Source organism: Cryptomeria japonica, chromosome 5 (genome assembly GCF_030272615.1).
Source record: "Cryptomeria japonica chromosome 5, Sugi_1.0, whole genome shotgun sequence".
In the NCBI taxonomy this organism is placed as follows: domain Eukaryota; kingdom Viridiplantae; phylum Streptophyta; class Pinopsida; order Cupressales; family Cupressaceae; genus Cryptomeria; species Cryptomeria japonica.
Window position 1 is genome coordinate 772,609,863 of NC_081409.1, and position 19,554 is coordinate 772,629,416.

The 19,554-nt window shown below is 35.9% G+C and overlaps 1 pseudogene; it reads right to left on the reverse strand.

Moving 5' to 3' along the window:
* LOC131031305 (protein trichome birefringence-like 43) overlaps positions 1-17,017 on the reverse strand; it is a 31,750-nt pseudogene extending 14,733 nt beyond the window's left edge.
* Positions 17,018-19,554: the final 2,537 nt, after the last annotated feature.

Sequence of the window (19,554 nt, forward strand, 5' to 3'; positions counted from 1 at the left end):
TCTTCAGATATAAACCCTTTTTCTGAGTTGTATCAAGTCCCACAAAATTTGAATCACCCTGAGTCTGAATTTACAAGAGATAGTCTTCAGCTCCTCTTTGGTCCGCAAGAAGAAGAGTTGCCTATTGTAATAACCCCCACAAGTCCAATGCAAGGGAACCCACCCCCTGGTGGAAATAATCCACCACCACCACTTGGTCCAACATTTGAGTTTCCCATCTTTGACCAGCATGATAATGCTAACCTCAAGAACATTCCAGCATCTTCACTACCTAAGTTCTATGGGTTGGTCACAGAGGACCCTGATACATTTCTGTTTGAGTTTGATGTTCTCTGTAGGAGTTTTGACTATACTACAGATGCCCATAGACTCAAAATTTTTCCAGCCACTTTGAAGGAGTCATCCTTGAGATGGTTTATGAGTTTGGGTAGTAGCACAATCAATACATGGGATGAGATGAAAAGGTTGTTTCTTGCAAAATATAAAGATTACTGTAGAGGCACTGATCGACATGGGGATGACATCTTTAGGATGACACAAACTGTAGATGAGAGCCTTGAGGATTATCTAGAAAGGTTTTTGTTTAGTGTCAAGAAGTCCAAGCATAGTACCTTGAACGAAGATTCCCTCAAATTGATATTCTTGAGGGGTATCAGTGATGAAAGCACTGAGTCCTTAGATCTCATGGGGGGGGGGGGGTGACATTACACAATCTACTTGGGCTGAAATAGAACAAATTTGCAAGAAATATTCCAGATCCACTTCTAAGAAGAATAGGAGATTTAAGCCAGAAGCACCATCATCATCATCTGGAAATGGAGTTTCTAGGTTGGAACTTAGTCATTTGTTAAAAGATTTCAAAAAGGACATTATAAATAATATGGCTACTCAGTTGGATACATTGGCAACTAAGAATAAGCATGAGGAAGCTGATGCATTCCTTGCAGAATTCTGTCCTCATTGTAAGCAGCAGAAGAAAGATTGTAGATGTAAGATGGTTGCAAATGTTGAAGTACCTGATTTCAAACCAATTCAAGGGGAGAATGAACAAGTCTTCTATGTTTCTTAGAGAAGACCAAATTTTTTGAGACAAGGTATGCCACCTGATCCACTTTCCTTTTCTGGTTATAGTGGTAGTTCTTATGCACCAAATAACCAATGGCAACCACAGTATTCTCAAAATTTTGGTAATTATCCACATTGGTATGGATCACAAGGCCAAGGATAGCAATTTGCTAATCAAATGCCCCAGTGGCAGCAACCACAAGGAAACTGGTATCCACCTCAGGGTGCAGGGAACCAGTTTCAAGGGAATTGGCAACCTAACTCTCAAAGGAGGGGAAACCCATCATGGTCATCCCAATCTTTTGGATATCAGCCTCCTATTCAGTAGCCACAACCTCCTGCTTTAATGCCACCTCCTGTAGCCACAACACTACCTCCAAAGCCAACACAACTACCTACTCAACCGTTGCCTAATCCAAATATTAAATCTCAGCAACAACAACAAGCTTATTCAGCTGATGCTAACCAATACCCAGCCTATTCTTTATCACTAGAAGATATTCACCTCTGATCTGGAACAACCCTGCCAGTCCCTCTCAACCATTTATTACTGAAGTACCAGAAGAGCAACCAACCTCTGATCCTAATGATGTAATACCTCAGAATCAAATATTACCACCATTTCCCCAAAGATTGTCCGATAAAGAAGTTTCAACTAAACAACAACAAAGCTTTGATATTCTTGACCAACTGAAGCACATTTGTGTTAAAATTCCATTGCTGCAAGTAATAAAGGATGTTCCAATATATGGTAAGGCATTGAGAGAGGCATGCCTAAAGAAAATTGGCAGAAACAAAAAGGATCCACAAACAGTTCATGTTATGGGTCAATTAGCTGATATTATGTTGGGAAAAGTAGCTATTCCAAAATATTCTGATCCAGGCAGTCCTGTTGTGACTATAGTCATTAATGGCAGTCAAATAAAGAATGTTTTAATTGATCTAGGAGCAACCATTAATGTAATGAGAAGGCAAGTAATGAAACATCTTGAGATAGATAGTTTAAGGGCTACACCTACATTTCTTCAACTTGCTGATGGCTCTGTAGTAAGACCTGATGGTATAATAGAAGATATAGTGGTCATACTAGATTCTTGGGAATACCCTGCAGACTTTATGATTTTATCCCCAAAAGCAACATTGGGGGGATATCCAGTCATTTTGGGAAAACCATGGCTTGCCACAACAGATGCATATATTGGGTGTAGATCAAGAGACATGACTATCTCAGATGGTAGTTCCACAAAAACATTGGCTTTGTATTCCCCTGCACAACCTCAGCTTGAGCAGCAGCAAGCTGTTTAGCCTATTTTGGGAGAGGAATCTGAAGAGATAGACTTTATTAGTCATCTTATGATGCTTAATCGAGTACCACTCATGCAGTTATATGATGAGGAATCAATCCTTTATAAGGTTTTGACAAATAAATTAATAGAAGACAGAGAATTGCACGAACTGGTTTTGAATATTGCAGGATTGGACTTTCCTGCAGCTACTGATATTTTGCACACTTTGTTGCCATAGGAGTTGTCATATTCTCATGTTTCTGATATAAATCAGGTTGATCTTACTGTCAAGATAGAGGTTGCATTGAATAAATATTTGAACATCAACAAGAATATAATAGATATTCAGAAGGATAGCTTGGTAGACCTGCTAAAACTCCATAGAAATGCCTATGCATGGGATTACAAGGATATGAATGGAATTGATCCAGCAGTTTGTACACATCGCATTTATATAAAGGATGAGTGTTGTCCCCTTAGACAACCTCAAAGAAGAGTCAATCCTGCCCTGAAAGAGATAGTTAAAGAAGAATTGCAGAAATTGTTGAAAGCTGGATTTATTTATCCCATATCACCTTTGGTGATAGTTCCTAAAAAAGGAGGCAAATGGAGAGTATGTGTTGATTATAGAGCCTTGAACTTAGCCACAAGGAAGGATCATTTTCCACTACCCTTTGTAGATCAGGTATTGGATTCTCTTGCTGGTAAGAAATATTTTTCATTTTTGGATGGATTCAATGGCTATAATCAAATACAAATAGCCCCTGAGGACTAGGAGAAAACAACATTTACTTGTCCATGGGGCACTTATACATATTCTGTTCTTCCTTTTGGGTTGTGTAATGCTCCAGCCACTTTTCAAAGGGCGGTCATCAGTATTTTTTCTGATATTTCTCAAGACATAATGGAGATTTACATGGATGACTTTACAACCTATGGTTCTGAATTTGATCAGGCATTGGATAATTTGAAGAAAGTTTTGCAGTGGTGTGAAGACTACAACTTGTCTCTAAACAGTGAAAAGTGTTTTATAATGATGGAAGAAGGAATAGTCCTTGGTCATCATATATCTGTACAAGGTATACAAGTGGATCAAGCAAAAATTGAGGTTATTCAGCAAATTAATGACCCTGTGAAGAAGAAAGATGTGAGAAGTTTTCTTGGCCATGCTGATACTACAGAAGGTTCATTAAAGATTTCAGCAAAATTGCAAGTCCTTTATATACACTACTTACTAAAGGTGTAGAATTTAAATAGACCTCAGCATGCAATGAAGCTTTTTTAAAGCCTAAGCATGCTTTGACTCAGGAATCCGTTCTTAAAGGACCTAATTGGTCTCTACTATTTCAAATCCATACTGATGCATCTGATTATGCTATAGGAGTAGTGTTAGGACAGAAAGTTGACAAGTTGGAAAATGCCATATATTATATCAGTAAGAATTTGCAAGGACATGAATTGATTTATACAGTTACTGAAAAAGAAATGCTAGCTGTTATATATGCCCTTAACAAGTTTAGACTCTATATTATAGGGTATCCAATATTTGTGCATACAAATTATACTGCAATTAGATATCTTATGAATAAGCCATTAATCACCGGTAGACTGGCTTGCTGGTTATTGTTGATGCAGGAATTTGATATCACAATTATTGATAAGCCAGGGAAGTGTAATGTTGTTGCAGATTATCTTTCACGACTTCAATTGCAGGAAGACTCTATAATAATAGATGACACTTTTCTAGATGAACATTTATTTCTCATACAGGCTCATACACCTTGGTATGCTGATATTGCCAACTATTTAGCTGCAGTTAAGATGCCAATTTCTTTTTCTCCTAAGGAAAGAAGGTTATTAGTTGAAAAAAGTTTTAATTTTTCATGGATTACTGATTTTCTATTCTATACTGGACCTGATCAAGTTATGCGAAGATGTGTCAGAGAAGATGAAACATATGACATCTTGCATGCATGTCATGATGAAACATGTGGAGGTCATTTTACTGCCAAAAGGATAGTATTGAAAATACTCAATACTGGTTATTATTGGCCTACACTACACAAGGATGCAACTCAGTACACAAGGAAGTGTGATAGGTGTCAACGAATGGGCAGACCTACAAAATCTGATGAAATGCCTCTATATCCTCAAATATCTGTAACACCATTTGATAAATGGGGATTAGATTTTGTTGGCCCCATTGATCCACCTTCTAATGGAAAATCTTATATCTTGGTATGTACAAACTATGTGACAAAATGGCTAGAAGCTAAAGCTATGCAACATGCAAGTAGCTGAGTTTCTATATGAGGAAATATTTACAAGGTATGGAGTATCCAGGGAAATTGTCTCAAATCAGGGACCTCAATTTACATCAACATTGATAAAAGCTTTGGTCAATGAATATAATATAAGACACAAGAAATCTACTCCATACCATCCACAGTCTAATGGTCAAGTAGAGGTTACCAACAGAGAACTTGAAGGTATTCTTACAAAAATAGTGTCTATCCACAAGAAAGATTGGTCTAATCGACTTTCAGAGGCAATTTGGGCATATAGAACAACCTAGAAAACACCAATTGGATTCACACCTTTTGAGATGGTCTATGGCAAAACAACAATGATGTCTATTGAATTTGAGCATAAAACCTTGAGAACAGCTCTACAATTGAATATGACATTATCTGAAACACAAAAGGAACGCATTCAACAGTTAAATGCTTTAGATGAATGGAGAAAAATAGTTGTTCAACAGACAGAGTTGATTCAAAACCAAAGAGCCAGATGGCATGATAAGTATATCAGAGAAAAGAAATTCAAAGTTGGTGATTGGGCACTCTTGTATGATTCCAGATATAAGGATGCTCAGGGAAAACTCCAAACAAGGTGGTTGGGTCCTTATGAGATAGAAGAAGTTTTTCATAATGGAGCAGTTCGGTTGTCCACCATAGATGCTGTTAGATTCAAAATTTTAGTGAATGGACACTGACTACGCCTTTATCACAAGCCGGCTACTAGAGAAGAGTTTCTGCAGCAGTTTGCTCCTAAAAAAGAAACACAAGTTCCTGCAGCAACTGGTGATATTCCTGCAGTAACTGATAATGATTCGGTAACAATTCATGAGCTTCCTGTTGCACTTGGGCATGTTAATAAAGGTGATGTTTTTGCAGCTTTTGCAGTGAACTTATTTACCGTATCATAATCAGATATTTCCATGAGAAATATTGTTCTCTGTACATAAAGTTTTATCCACTACATTCCATCCCACTTTCTTATCTATCACTTCATTTCATTTCGCCATCATTTTCGCCCAATTGCAGGTATTTGTATATTGTACTTTATTTTAATTTTGCATTTATTAGTTCATTATGACTTTAATCCTGTTTTAATCCACTTCAAACCCGACATCTTATCGGCCTGTGTGGACACGTGCTAGGTTAAGTTGGGGGGTGTACTTTATGGTCCTTTTTCCCAGTAAGATTTATTATCCCGAACTGATTTCCTAACTGACATTACTTATGATGATTATTATTTCACGTGAGTGAATAATAAGTTCTGCCGCCTAATTTTAGATATGTAGATTTTAACTTTTGGGAATCTTTCAAACATTTTGGTGAAGCTGCTGAAGTATCAGAGTAAAAGATGGGAGGTGATTTGATTCACCATGAACCGACTGTACATGAAGGGTTGTTGCAGGATGTTGTCTGTGTGCACTATTTCCAAAACCACAGCTAGCTAGAGTATTTCTTGAAGATTAGGGATTTCAATGACGAAATAGCTGCGGAGTTTATGCATTCTTTTGATGAAGGAGAAGCTACAGTTAATGGGTTGAGGGTAATTGCTACAGAGCAGAGAATTGCAGAGGTCACAGGGTTGTTGCAGGAAGGAGAACTCTTTCCAGAATTGAAGGATGCAAGGAGTGCCAGGGCAGAGTTCACAATTCCTACAGACACACCCTTAATGGTAGATAGGAAAGGAAATAGAAGGGTTTCTTTGCTAGCACACTGGCCTCAGGTAGCTCTATATATCATGAAATATATCACCTATGAAGGACAGTACTCAAATCTCCACTCGCCTCACTTCAAGGTACTCAGTCATTTGCGTCATAACCGACGAGTTAATGTCCCAAATTTCTTGTATCATCTCATTTCTATAAGTGCTAAGGAGACTAAAAAATATGGCAATCGCTCTGTTAGCCATCACAGACTGGTGAAGTTGTTGGTACAATGGTCCCTGAGAGATGTTTCATAGGTGGAATGGGGTGTGTTTGAAGATATTCTGCAATTTAGGGTAGATGAAGCCCCTGTTGAAGATAATCCTTTGGTTCAAGAAGGGATAGCTGCAGAAGATCTTTCCAGTGAAGATGAGGGTTTGTTAGTTGCTGAAGGAGCTGCAATAATTTTAGAAGAAAATATTGAAGCAGGGCTAACTGAAGGACAACCCTCTACCTCTCTTCAAGGAGGTTCACCTGTTTTGTAGAGGGAAGGAAAAGAATTAGAAAAGGAGGAGTCAGGTGAAGAATTTGTTGTTCGGCCGCAGGAAGTGCATATTCCTCCTACAACCAAGAGGCGTCGGACAAAAACAAGAACTCCTACGTTTGTTTCAAAAGTGTATGTTAGGAGAACAAGAAGAAAGACAATAGAATTAAAGAATTGGAGACTAAGGTAGAAGAAATCTATAGTATGGTTCTCGAGATAATGCAGTGTAGAGCTCCCCCAAGAATTTATGCAGTGCACTTGAAAGAACGGTATCTGAATTTTAGATTAAGCCGCATAGTAAGGGACCTTAGCCCATCCTTGGAAACACTTGAGGAATTCTATCATGCTTTTCAAACCTCCCCACATTCTGTAAAGAACCTGTTATGTGAATTATATTTACATAATTATGTTGTGCCCCAAGACAGAGAATGGAATCCCTTGTTATACATTGGGGATATTCATCTCAAAGCTCTAATATCATGGATAGAAAATGAAATGATTATAGGACCACAAGCCAGGGAGTTTGAAAAACTGGAACTTGACTGTCCATTGCCATTGAGGAGGGAAGCAGAAGAACCCAGAGTTTTGTATTATGACTGACAAAAGTTGTTAATAAGAGATGATGTTAGAAAGATAGTACTTCTAATGAGAGATGAAGTATATCAAGCATTTGAGCAATTAGTTCAAACCCACAGGATAACAACACTAGAGGGACTAACTCAATGCTAGAATCATCTACCAGATCATCTAAAACTGGGAGAACCCTATTCATTGCAAAATTTTCATGCAGCTATACAGAAAGCCTCCAAATATATACAGCTAGGAAGGGAGAAATCCAATAATTGGTTACCATTAATCTTTCAACCTCCTATCCTAATGTGGCCACTTTTGGCATGCCAACCAACAGAACAGAATTATGATGTGAATGTTGAAGAAACAGCTAGATGGTCCAGGTTGGAGGAAATGAAGGGATTTTACTGGAGTTTTCCTTCCAAGGGAACCAGACAGAACACTATGGGTGATTTCAGAGTCTCAGCAAAAGTTAGAAATTTTCCTTTTTCTGCAGGAGCAACACACCCTTAGAGTTGGGGGGCATGATAAGTCGGTGTATTGACATGTTTTTATCGGGACTTTTAGGTTTTTTGGTATCTTTTGGGTTGCATTATGATAGTAAAATATTGTGCATTGACTATATGTAATCCATGTTTTAAAAATGGAACTTAAGAAATCATGTTTGAACCTTGCCAATTTCTTCTTGCAGCCAAATGGTTTGTCTTTGTGATATGCGGATTATTTAGGATGATTTCATATGTGAGTTAATGAATGTATTAGTTAAAGTAAGATACATATGTGTGTCCTTGTATATTGTTTCTGTTTTAGTGCAGGTAATAATTGATGTTGCAGTGAAGAATTCTCTTTCACGCCTAAGGACTGGAGAATCACGCCAGAGAGATGGAGGTCAAATTGAAGGAGATTCAAGCAAGCGCGATCTATGGCATAATCAAAGTAGTTGTACTTCACCATGGGAGTTTAACTCCAGTGCATGTTTAATCTGTAAAATATCTCTTTGGCATGCAAGGATTGTGGTTCGGTTATAGATCCACAGTTCCTGCAACCAAGCTCTCTGTTATCCCCTTCATCTGGCAGTGATCCGCCTTTTCTTTTGGGCGTAATTGTAGCTATCCATTGTAGTTTGTCTTTTCTGTAGACACCTAAAAATGGTCAACGCTTGCGAAGTCATACTTTAACATTTGCACATTGCCTCATTTTAGGTTTTTGCATCGCAGTAACATTTCTCCTATGTCACGCACTTGATTTTTATCATTTTGCGAACATCGAGTCATTCTTCTACATTCTTCAATCATCTTGTCATCGATCGTGGTCATTGTCGATCTTGTCATTTTGCGATCGATTTGTCATCGATCGTGGTCATTTTCAATCTTGTCATCTTGCAATCTGTTTTGTCATCGATCCTTGTCCTTTTCAATCATGTCAATTTGGTCAATTTGTCATTGATTTTTGTCAACCAATCTCAATCAAATCATTTATTAACACTGGTCATTTATCAATCCAAAATCATGATCGAATCGATATCAACTATCCTTTGTCAAGACCTAATTGTCATTCTCGCATTTCTAATTCATCTTCCAAGGTTTTATGATTTATTCATTTAAACCTAATGTGTCATCTCTTCCTTTAGGATTACTAAATTATTTATTTATCCTAAGTCTTCTCATTACAATGAAATCTTTATTTAATTGGCTAATTATTCTTCCTCTTGTGAATTAATTAATAAATGAAAGATTATTAATTAATTTACCTAATTTTCTCATTTTCTAATTTCCTAATTTCTAATTTTCATTATTTCCTAATTTCTAATTTCCACCTATTTTCTAATTTCCTAATTGCAATTTCCACCTAATTATCTTGTCTCTAGTTCTCCCTATTTGTGTGCTTCATGCGTCATACTCTTGACATAGCAATTTGTCATAGAGTTTTGTCTTGACATAGCAATTTGTCATAGAATTTGTCTTGACATAGCAATTTGTCATAAAATCTGTCATAAAATTGTCATAAGCCCCTTTGCATAGCAACATGTCATAACTTTGCTATTATTGATTTGAATTTCTATTCAAAATCTCTATCATGCTAATCTTGTCATCTCTCCAATTTCTCTATAAATTGGATGATTTTCTTCAATCAAATCCCCTAATAATCCTTGAATCCCTTGATTCTTAATCCCTTGACCCTTCGAATCCTTCGAATCCTTAATCCTTGAATCCCGAATTTCAATCAAACTACCGAACTTACGCTTCTAGTACTCTTGAACTTTTCATCAAATCTTGCTTTCAATTGTGTGAGCAGTTTTAGGTGAGATCCACAAACCCATTGAAGAGGAAAGAACAACAATGGAGCCGCATGGAAGAAGCATCCGAATTGTTATATGGTTTGCATGATATTCTCTTTTAGATGCTTTGTTTTCATACCTCTATTGAGTGTGCTTAGAATTAGGTTCATTTCAATGAGTGTTCTTTTGATTGAGTTATCATATCTTATGTTTTGATTGATCTACTTGTTTTGATGATTCCTAATTTCTACGCTACATTAAATGGTGAACCCGACGTATTTAATAAACTCTCCCTTCTTTTATGAGTGTTAGATAGAATGGAAAAGGATTGAGCAGTTTTTGTCACGTATTCTAGATTTTCATCTTTTGGATATGTAATTATCTTTCAGGAAGAAATGAATAAAAACATGTTATTCTGATCTGTTAAGAGTTCTTTACTGAGAGTTTGATATCATTCATCCAAGGGGACACACTTGGTTAGTGATCCCATGTTTATGATTATTGAAGTTAGTTTTTACTTAGTTGCAGTAGAAGTTCATGACTAGGATGTTCCTACAGCCACTGGAAACAGATCCTTTGACTGTTCCTGCAGCCAAGGCAGAACGATGTTATTCCTGTTATTTCCATTAATTAATTTCAGCAGAATTTTGAAAAGCTTTCATTTAGTCTTTCTGATTTTTATTCCTACCTTTCTTCCAGTAATTGAGAATAATCATTCAAGGAGTTTAGTGCATATATCTTGCAGACCCATTTCAAGTTTTACGTTCCTGGATTGACAACTAAATGAACACCAACCATGAGAATAGTAAACTCTACCATATGAATATCCAAACTTCGGATTGAAATTTCAATTAGAGATATTATTGTTATTAATGTTGGGGTAGACAACGTGTTATCAATATAAGGACACCTAGCAGCCTCATAAAGAGGATATGACTCATTATGCACCTATGTGCCCTTGAACAAATTACATTTTTTTGCAGCCTTCACTTAATTCTCCAACATCCATGAAACATTACCACATAAAAAATAACAATTACCATAATGAAAAATGGAGATGGAAGCCATATGGGTTTTTTTTTGGTGTTTTCGATTTGACAGGTTTTGGACTATGCGATTGTGTTTTTTTGGGGTTTGCTCCCCTATTTTGATGTTTCTTATTGCCTTTGAGCTGTCGTTTTAAGGGACAACACCCTTATCTTTTGGTATCGTTGATAGTTTTTGACTATGTTAAGGGTCAGCGCCCTTATTAACATTGTTTTTCTAATAAAAAACAATTAACCTGATGAATAATGGCAGAGGAAGGTTTTGAGGCCCAAGAAGAAGATAGGGGACTAGAAGCAGGCAACAAGGAGAGAGGGCAGCCAAGTTACAAGTTGGAGAGATTTTGGCTTTACATGCGAATGAGAATTTTGGCTTCATTAAGTTGGATGGCACTTCGCAGGATGTGAATTTCAAATACGATAGTGGTTTAAAATTAATCACAAGCCTTCTGGATCTTGAAATCGGTGATGTATTTCTATTTACTTTGAATGATAATGCAAACAAGCCCTAACAAGTGTGTGTGCATCTTGTGCGGTGCAAGCAGAGAAGCCTGGTGGTTTTGGATCACTATTTTGTTAAGCTTATGTCTCTACGCAGACAACTATGGAAAGGTATTGTGAGAAATTACTAAATGTCCGATAGGGTTTCTTCTTGTGTTGGAGCTATGGAAACCATCATAGGGCCTAGTGTGTTGGGTTCTGGAATTGGCAGACATTCTTCAACAAGGAGGTGTGGCTTTCTATAGTATGATGGTGAAGTGATCTTACAAATTCTTCTGCGACATTGATTTTTTGAGATCATCGAGTGCATTAATGGAGTGGTTTTTAGAACAGTGTAGGGAAGATGGAGAAAAAGGTTTTCTCATTGAAAATTTCATGCTCCACCTTGTCTCGTAGAGTCTAGAAACTGTTACCAATCTTTTGTCGTTAATTGAATTGATGATGGAAACCATAACGAAAGACAATTTTACTCTGTCTAGGTGTTCCTATTTTCTTTAAGAGCTTCTATGTTGCCATGCTGGGTTTTACAATCTACTACTGGGGGGTTGGATTGACAAAAAGGTGTCCACTATTGGTACCCTTCACCTAGCCTATCAACTAATGAGATAAATTGATAAATATCGTATGCATACCCTAAGCAAACTTGAATGATAAAGTCTAAAAATGACCAAATAGTGGAACAAGTTAGGTAATACTGTAATTCATACCATCAACCCTCATTAAGTGCAACTTTGTGAGAATGAAAAAGTATGCGAAGATGAGTTTCAACTACTAGGCCATATTAGGTACCCATGTATAACTAGCAGTTGCAGGGGAAGTGCTTGCAACAGGAGGCCGATAAGTCTGATTGTTAAGGCAATATGTTAGTAGATGTGATATAGTTGTGATATTGAGAAGATATTGTATTGTATAACTGAATAACAAAATGTTATTAAATTAAAAAAGTTAATTGTACAGTAAGATAAATTTTGTGTACATAACCCAACCAATGGTTGTTCCCAAAGTTGAAAATTTTCCACCCACCATCCCCCATGCTGGTGTATGCAGCATGATGTACTTGAAGAAAATGTCATGAATATTGTTTTACATTTTTTTTTGTAGGCTATATTATTCCCAACCAATTTTTTTTGTTGGACCCAAAGTATTGTTGTTATCCACCCTCCATCCCCCATGCTGGTAAGAGCAACATGTTATATAGCCTTTTGTTGAATTCCATGTGATGTATATGTTGAAAGACCTACATCATTGTTTCATTTATATAAGTTAGATCTGGGCAACATGTAAGTTTGGTGAAGTTAAATACTTTGAAAAGGTTGAAAATTTGAAAGTTAGTATTTTTTAGTAATATAATACCTTATGGATGTGTAATTGCAAAATTGGAATCTCTTGTATGATTCATGTCAGTATTTGTTTGTTGTGAGAGAGCTTTTCTGCAGAGAACTTAATGAAAATAATAATCAAATTTGGTTTAAGAAGTGAAAGCAAGTTAATTTTTGCAAGTGGTTATGATATAGTTATCTACCTAAGAGTATTTTGTAATCTGAAAAGATTTACCTATTGTTCTTTATGGAAAGTTGAATTGTTCAATGAAGAGAACCTGAAAGCGTGAAGGGGTGTTAAAGAGAGAAGGCAGTTAATGTTGAATTGAATAATAGGTATAAATTCAAAACCTTGAGAAAGCATAAGACGTGTATAAGTTAACATGTCCATGGATAGTTGAACAATGTAAACAAAGTAAGAAGCTTGCAAGCAGACGTTGGAAAATCAATCTATTGAACAAGTGAGTAAGGTTTACATACCGTTAAAGCAATGACCTTGCTGCATTTGGTGCTATTCAGTAATGATATAGTTATCTACCTAAGAGTATTTTGTAATCTGAAAAGATTTACCCCACAAACAGTTAAACAACAGACTGAAGAGTGTTACATACCTTCAAATAAATGAGCTTGGTGTATTGGATGTTGTTCTTTCTGAAAGCTAACCTTCACAAACTATAATACCTATGAAACGGAAGAGGTGCAGTTAAAGAAAATAAACAAAGGAAGAATCTTGTATTAGTACATCATTAGGGAATATTAAATGCGTTGAACAAGTGGCAAAAATTTATAATTGTTATATTCATATGATGCTATTGTTTACTGAAAGCTCAATTATTCAATGAAAAGAACTTGAAGGTGTAAAGGAATGTTAATGAGGAAAGGTAGGTAATGATAAATAGTATAATACTTACCAATTGTAAAGAGTGATACAGTGAGTAAATAGCATCAGAAACCATTATATGTGTGAAAGTGAACAAGTGCCTTGCAGACTAAAAGTGTATTGGAAGCTGTGATAAATAAGAATGTATGAGAAACAAGTTTTGGCAAATAGGAGGGGAAAAATTTGTTGAAAGATACAAAATAGTTGATACATTGAATAGAAGATATACAATACATGAAAACATAATGAAGATGTGATTTGTATACCTGATTGTGCTTGTTCTGTAGGTATGTTTGTTTTGTGTTGTGCAAAAGTTGTAGCAAGCGAGCTTCCTCTGCCTTTTGTAGTAGTTGAATAGGAAGTGGGTGTTAGGTGTGTACCTTTTTGTTGCAGAGTTGGGACATGCAAAAGGGTTCTTCACTTCCACAGACAATAGTCGTGTTGTTGATCCTGAAAAAGTAGAAATATTGTTTTGTGTTGATACATTGAATAGAAGATATACAATACATGAAAACATAATGAAGATGTGATTTGTATACCTGATGTTGCTCATTCTATAGGTATGTTTGTTCTGTGTTGTGCGATAGCTGCAACAAGTGGGCTTCCTCTGCCTTTCATAATACTGTTGATGCTGCACCTTTCAATCGGGAGTACCTTTGGTAGGTGAAGGCTGGTTGTATATGTAGGTGTTCAATTGCTTTTACTCTTGACAAGCCTATGAATGTTAGACCTTGTTTCTCTATTTTTCGATGTCAACTGTGGCAAAGTTTAATGTCAGCCCCTATGATTTGTGAATAGTAATGTCCCATGCCATTTCTAGTGGAATTTGTGTGTGGTTTCCTCTAGTGATTGGTGGAATTGGGACATGTTTTGCATTTTGTGGATCCCATGAAGGCCCAGTATAATGTTCGAAAAGAACAACGATATATTTTGGCAAATCAGGTGGTTTGGAAGCTGCATCGTAGACAATTTGTTTGATTTGACCCAAAGCACCATTTACAAGGCCAACTTCTATCCATAAATTTGCAATAAGCATAATTTCCTAGTCTATAGAAAGAAGAATTTCAAATGCTAGTTGTTCTTCATGGTGTGCCTGCTTATCTCTTTGATGTGCAATGATCATTGTTGCATGTGCAATGGGTGAGTGCAATTGTGTTAACATTTTTATGTTGTGTGCACTTGAAGCCACGTTTGTCGCTAACAAATGCTTCTATTGGCCGAAGTGATTATTCTCATCATGTGTCAAAGAATGGGTAGACCGCGACTGCAGGGATTCCCAGTCTGTTTGCAATGGTATTGAGTTGCGGATATTAAGCAATATTTTATGAAATCTTATCTGTGAAGAACTTGTGCCTTGTTGACGAAATAGAATATCCAAGGTCACAACAGTATTGAATGTGTGCCATAGAGCCAGTGCCATTGAGTGAGATGCATATAATGGCCTATCCATAACTGGGGGAAGCTGTGCAAGATCACCAACCAAAATGACTAAGATACCTGCAAATGATTCATGTTGTCTGCTGGGAAAAGCTTCTCACAAGCTTTTATCAATCTTAATGAGTAATTGAGGGCCAACAAAGCTCATTTCATCTATTAAAATGTAATGTAAGTGTTTGCATTGCTCTTGAAACATTAATAGGGAATGGCCTGTTAAGGGTTTGTATTCTTGAATGGGTATACGAAGGGCAACATGGATTGTGGTTGCTTGGATATTATATGCGGAAACACCTATTGGTGCTAGTACAAGCAAAGGGTATTGTGCATGTTCTGAATTTGAATTTAACTGTCTGTGTATGCAGTCAATAAGAAATGATTTTCCAGTGCCTGTTGTGCCTTGAATGATTAATCGTAATGGTGAAGAATGCAAGTTCTGTTCCTTGGCTTCTCTCTGTAAAAATAAAGTGAGATGCTTTTGAATGCAGTGGTTCATCGGGTATAGAAGCAGTCCAATCAAATTGTAGATCAATCAAATTGTAGATCAAAATCATGTTTGCCAAGCATTTGAAGTGAAACAACGTCAAAGTTGTTTGATGCTCCCATTTGTGACAAGAATTCCCATTCGTACAGATCTTCATGAGTTGATTGACGAATATCTTCTGGTTGTAGCTCTTCACCATTTTCTGTGGTAATGTGTTCTTCAAAATGATTTACATGCCACTGGATGTAATCTGTACTTTGAAGATCTTTCCAATTTATGATAATTTCTTCAGTTGAGTTCCCTATATGTAGAGGAATGATTTGAAATGGTTTGTAAAGAAGCAATTCACTCCAACAGAAACTTTCAAAACTGTTGTCCTCTTCTAAAGGTAAAGATTTGTGTTGTAGGTAGACATTTACAATTGCGGGTAGCTTTCTTTTCATCCATTTACATGATTTGCGTTGGTCAGAGTATGTATATAGCTGGGCTAAATGAAGCAGAGTCGGGTTTGCTAATTGTAATGGTCATTTCATGTAGTTTGAGATGTAGGATATTGAGGTTTGAGATTCTTCATCACAATTAGCTATGCATTGAAAGATTTTTTTACCAACATTAAGTGTTACAAATTGGTGTGTGCAAGATATCAATGGGAGTTTAAGCAGCATGTGACAAGTTTCTTGTGCGCTAATGTCCTTATCAGCAATAATTCCCATGAGGAGTCTTTGGTATGCTAAGAGAATAGTATCATCTAAATTTGTTGATTCAACTATAAGTTTCAAAATATCAATATAACTTTCTGACTTTTGTTCAGTTTTGGATGCGTACTTTGAGATATATTGTAGAATTGTTTTTTTGGAGCAGACAGGCTGACAGTCAACATTAGCCCTCCATATGGTGAGTATTGTTGGGTTGTGTACATTCAGATGATCATCATTCCTTGCTGGTTTGTATGATGGGTTATTGTTGTGGTCTAACATCAATGAGGATTCGGGTTGTTCATGCCAAGGAGCTTTGTAGCAGCATTGAAGGGTTGAGTTTTTTTTCCTCAAGAAGGTATACTCTACACACTTTGTATGTCATTGAAAAACATTGAGTAACTCAGTATAATCAGTGCAAGGATCCGACTTGGATATGACCTCTGTATCTACAAGACATGGATCTGAAATTGCAGGCATATATTGCCTGTTCAAGCGAGCTTCTTCAGGAGATGGGTTCTAGGCTGTGATGTACTGGTCAAAGAAGTGTTTAACTGATTGGATACTTGCATGATCTGACCAGTCAAGGTTATCAACATTTGGTGCTTCTGGCAACCAAATAAATCCATGTATATGTACAGATCCTCGGTGTTTCCATTCATATATGTACCAGTGGTCAATGATTTTCAATTCTTTGACATTGACTTCATCACGAAAGATTTGAAATCTTAAGTGCAAGTATAAAGCTGTAATGTGGGGATTATTGACTAAATTTTCAGTAAATTGTCTTCTGGTGTTGGGTATAGCAGGTGACTTTGTTTTTGGCAATAACTTATGCAAGTTTGGCCATTTTGTATCAGTTGAACTTAAGGTGAAGAATAGTGTAGGTGCACCTAACTGTTCTATCATTGATGTAAGGTCATGTCGAGACTTGCTCCAAAATGCTCGTGTACCACGCAATGAGGCTGCATATCGCATGATATGATTTGGTAATTCACTTGATGGTGTCTTTTGTAAGTGTTCCTTTAGACCATGAAGATTTTGTGGAAGACTATCTTGTAGATTAGTCTTAATGAAGACAACAGCTGATTGCTGGGATCGATGTATCATCAAAAGATTGTAGATATAATATCTAAAGTGAACATGTTGCCCAAATCTTTGATCAGAATATTTGATCAGGTGCAAAGCATATTCATGTAAATGTACTTGCCTTGTTCTTTGTTGTAGTGGTAAAGCTATTCCAGAAGGGAATAGTGTTGGGAATGCGATGGAAAGGAGGCCCTTAGTATTGTACTCATTGATAGGTGATGTACTAATTTGTGGCCAAGGAAGAACGTTGTTGTTGTTGTTATCTAGATGGAGGATTTTTTTGATTGCATCAAGTTCTGGTATTGATGATGGTAGTTGTGGGATAAATGAGGAACTATTCTCCCCAATTTGTTCTTCATTGTTAATATTCAGCAGAGTGGAAGTATCTTGAACAACATCTTCTTGCAGGGAATGCACTGAATGCAGTAGCTCTGTAATGTCAGTGGTTTGCTCTGGCAATAGATGCACTGCATTTGGATCAATGACTACATCCTTGTAGTATTGATCATGTTTCATTTTGTAAGCCAATGCATTTATGACGTGAAATCTATTCACGTAACAGTCATAAGTTAAGCCTTGCAAATTGGTTCTACGGACAATTAGAATTTCTTATTGCTTAATATGGCGAGGTAATGTTATTGCAATTTTAGAAATATCTTGTGGGAAGTTTATTTTATGGCTATAATATTTATATTTCCCTCCCCTTGCATGTGTTACTTGTAAAACAGGGGCAATTCTTGATATGAGCATTTCTTCTACTTGAGAGAGACACTTTAAAATAGAAGGTTGCTCACCCGGGTCCATATTGTTTGATAATGAGAAGCGGTGCAGGCCTTTTTCACCATAACATCTCATGCACATAAGTACGTGATTGAATTTTTTAATAGTCATGTCGACATACATTTCTTTGCAAATAGAACATGCTGTGTGACCTCCAACATATCAATCTTTTTGCAGAAATTAGACAACGTATTTTGAAATGAAGGAGTATTCACAACAAGTTTAGGAGCAGTAGAAGATGTTTGATTGAGATTAATTTGCTCAAGATCATTCTTTTCTATTTCTAATAAATTTCCTGAGTTATTAAAAGGTCTATGTAGTGCATGACATCTCAGTTGTCGTTTCTTGGAGATATCGACTCTGTTCTTTGCATAGTAATTTCTATTGGTCTGGCTTCTCTTCAATTTGATTGCATCAATTTCTTGAGGGCAAGGCTGGATAGATATCTAATATTTGAAAGAGAGCACAGGGATGTCAGAATTTTCATAATTGAAGGTAGCTAACCTTGAACTATGTATCAAGAATGTATGAGAATTGAAAATTGTTGCATCTATGGTAATGTGATTTTAGAGGATTTGTTCTGTATGTCAAGTGCTTTTGTTGTGTTTATTTGTATGTCTAGTGATCTGTTGTGTTGTTTTGTTGCTCTCATTCAGTCAACTTATATGTACACATATTTATATACTTGTAAATGACTTTACTTGAAATGTATGGGTTTTGGAAAGTCATAAATTGACTTTGTAGTGTTGTTCTGCGTACACTTGTTGCTGTTAGCAACTTGGTTTTTCAAAAGTAGCATTGTAATATAAGTATGCATAGATATAGTAATTTCTGATACATACACATGTATGTATATATGTACATATGTATATATACATATGAATTAAATATTCAAAGTGCTACATACAAACATATGCACATATATAACTACACATGTATATATAAAAAAAACTAAGACTATGAATTTTATATATATATATATATATATATATATATATATATATATATATATATATATATCAATGTATATATATGTATAATTATTTGTTGTTCTTAGTTGTTTGCTATTTTTGAAAACATCATTCTAATATAGGTATGCACAAATATAGTAATTTCTGATACATACAGATGTATACATACATATACACGTATATATACATATCATTTAAAAATTCAAAGTTTTGTATATGAACATATGCACATATATAACTACACATGTGTATATCAAAAAGACTATAACTACGAATACATATATATAGTTATGTACATATATAAGTATAGTTGTATATCTACGAAATTCTATAAGTATGAATAATTCTGGTGTTGTATAGTTATATAAATAGATATTAGACCAGGAAAAAAATGATATACATGCATATATGTATAAATTTTCAGCAAACAACATAGAGTTCAACACATTTAAAAGTAATGAGTATGAGTGCAAATAAATTATGTCAGGAGGAAAAACTTTCAAAGAGATAAGAGGTAGATGTAAGCAATGTACATATAGATATTTATAGAAGCGGCCTTGTGTTCGTAAAACGTAATTGTTTGTATATTTAAAACTATTAAATATGTAAATTAGCTAATGGTATAATTGTATTGTAAACTGAAAGTTTAATAACCTGAAAAGATGCATTATAATT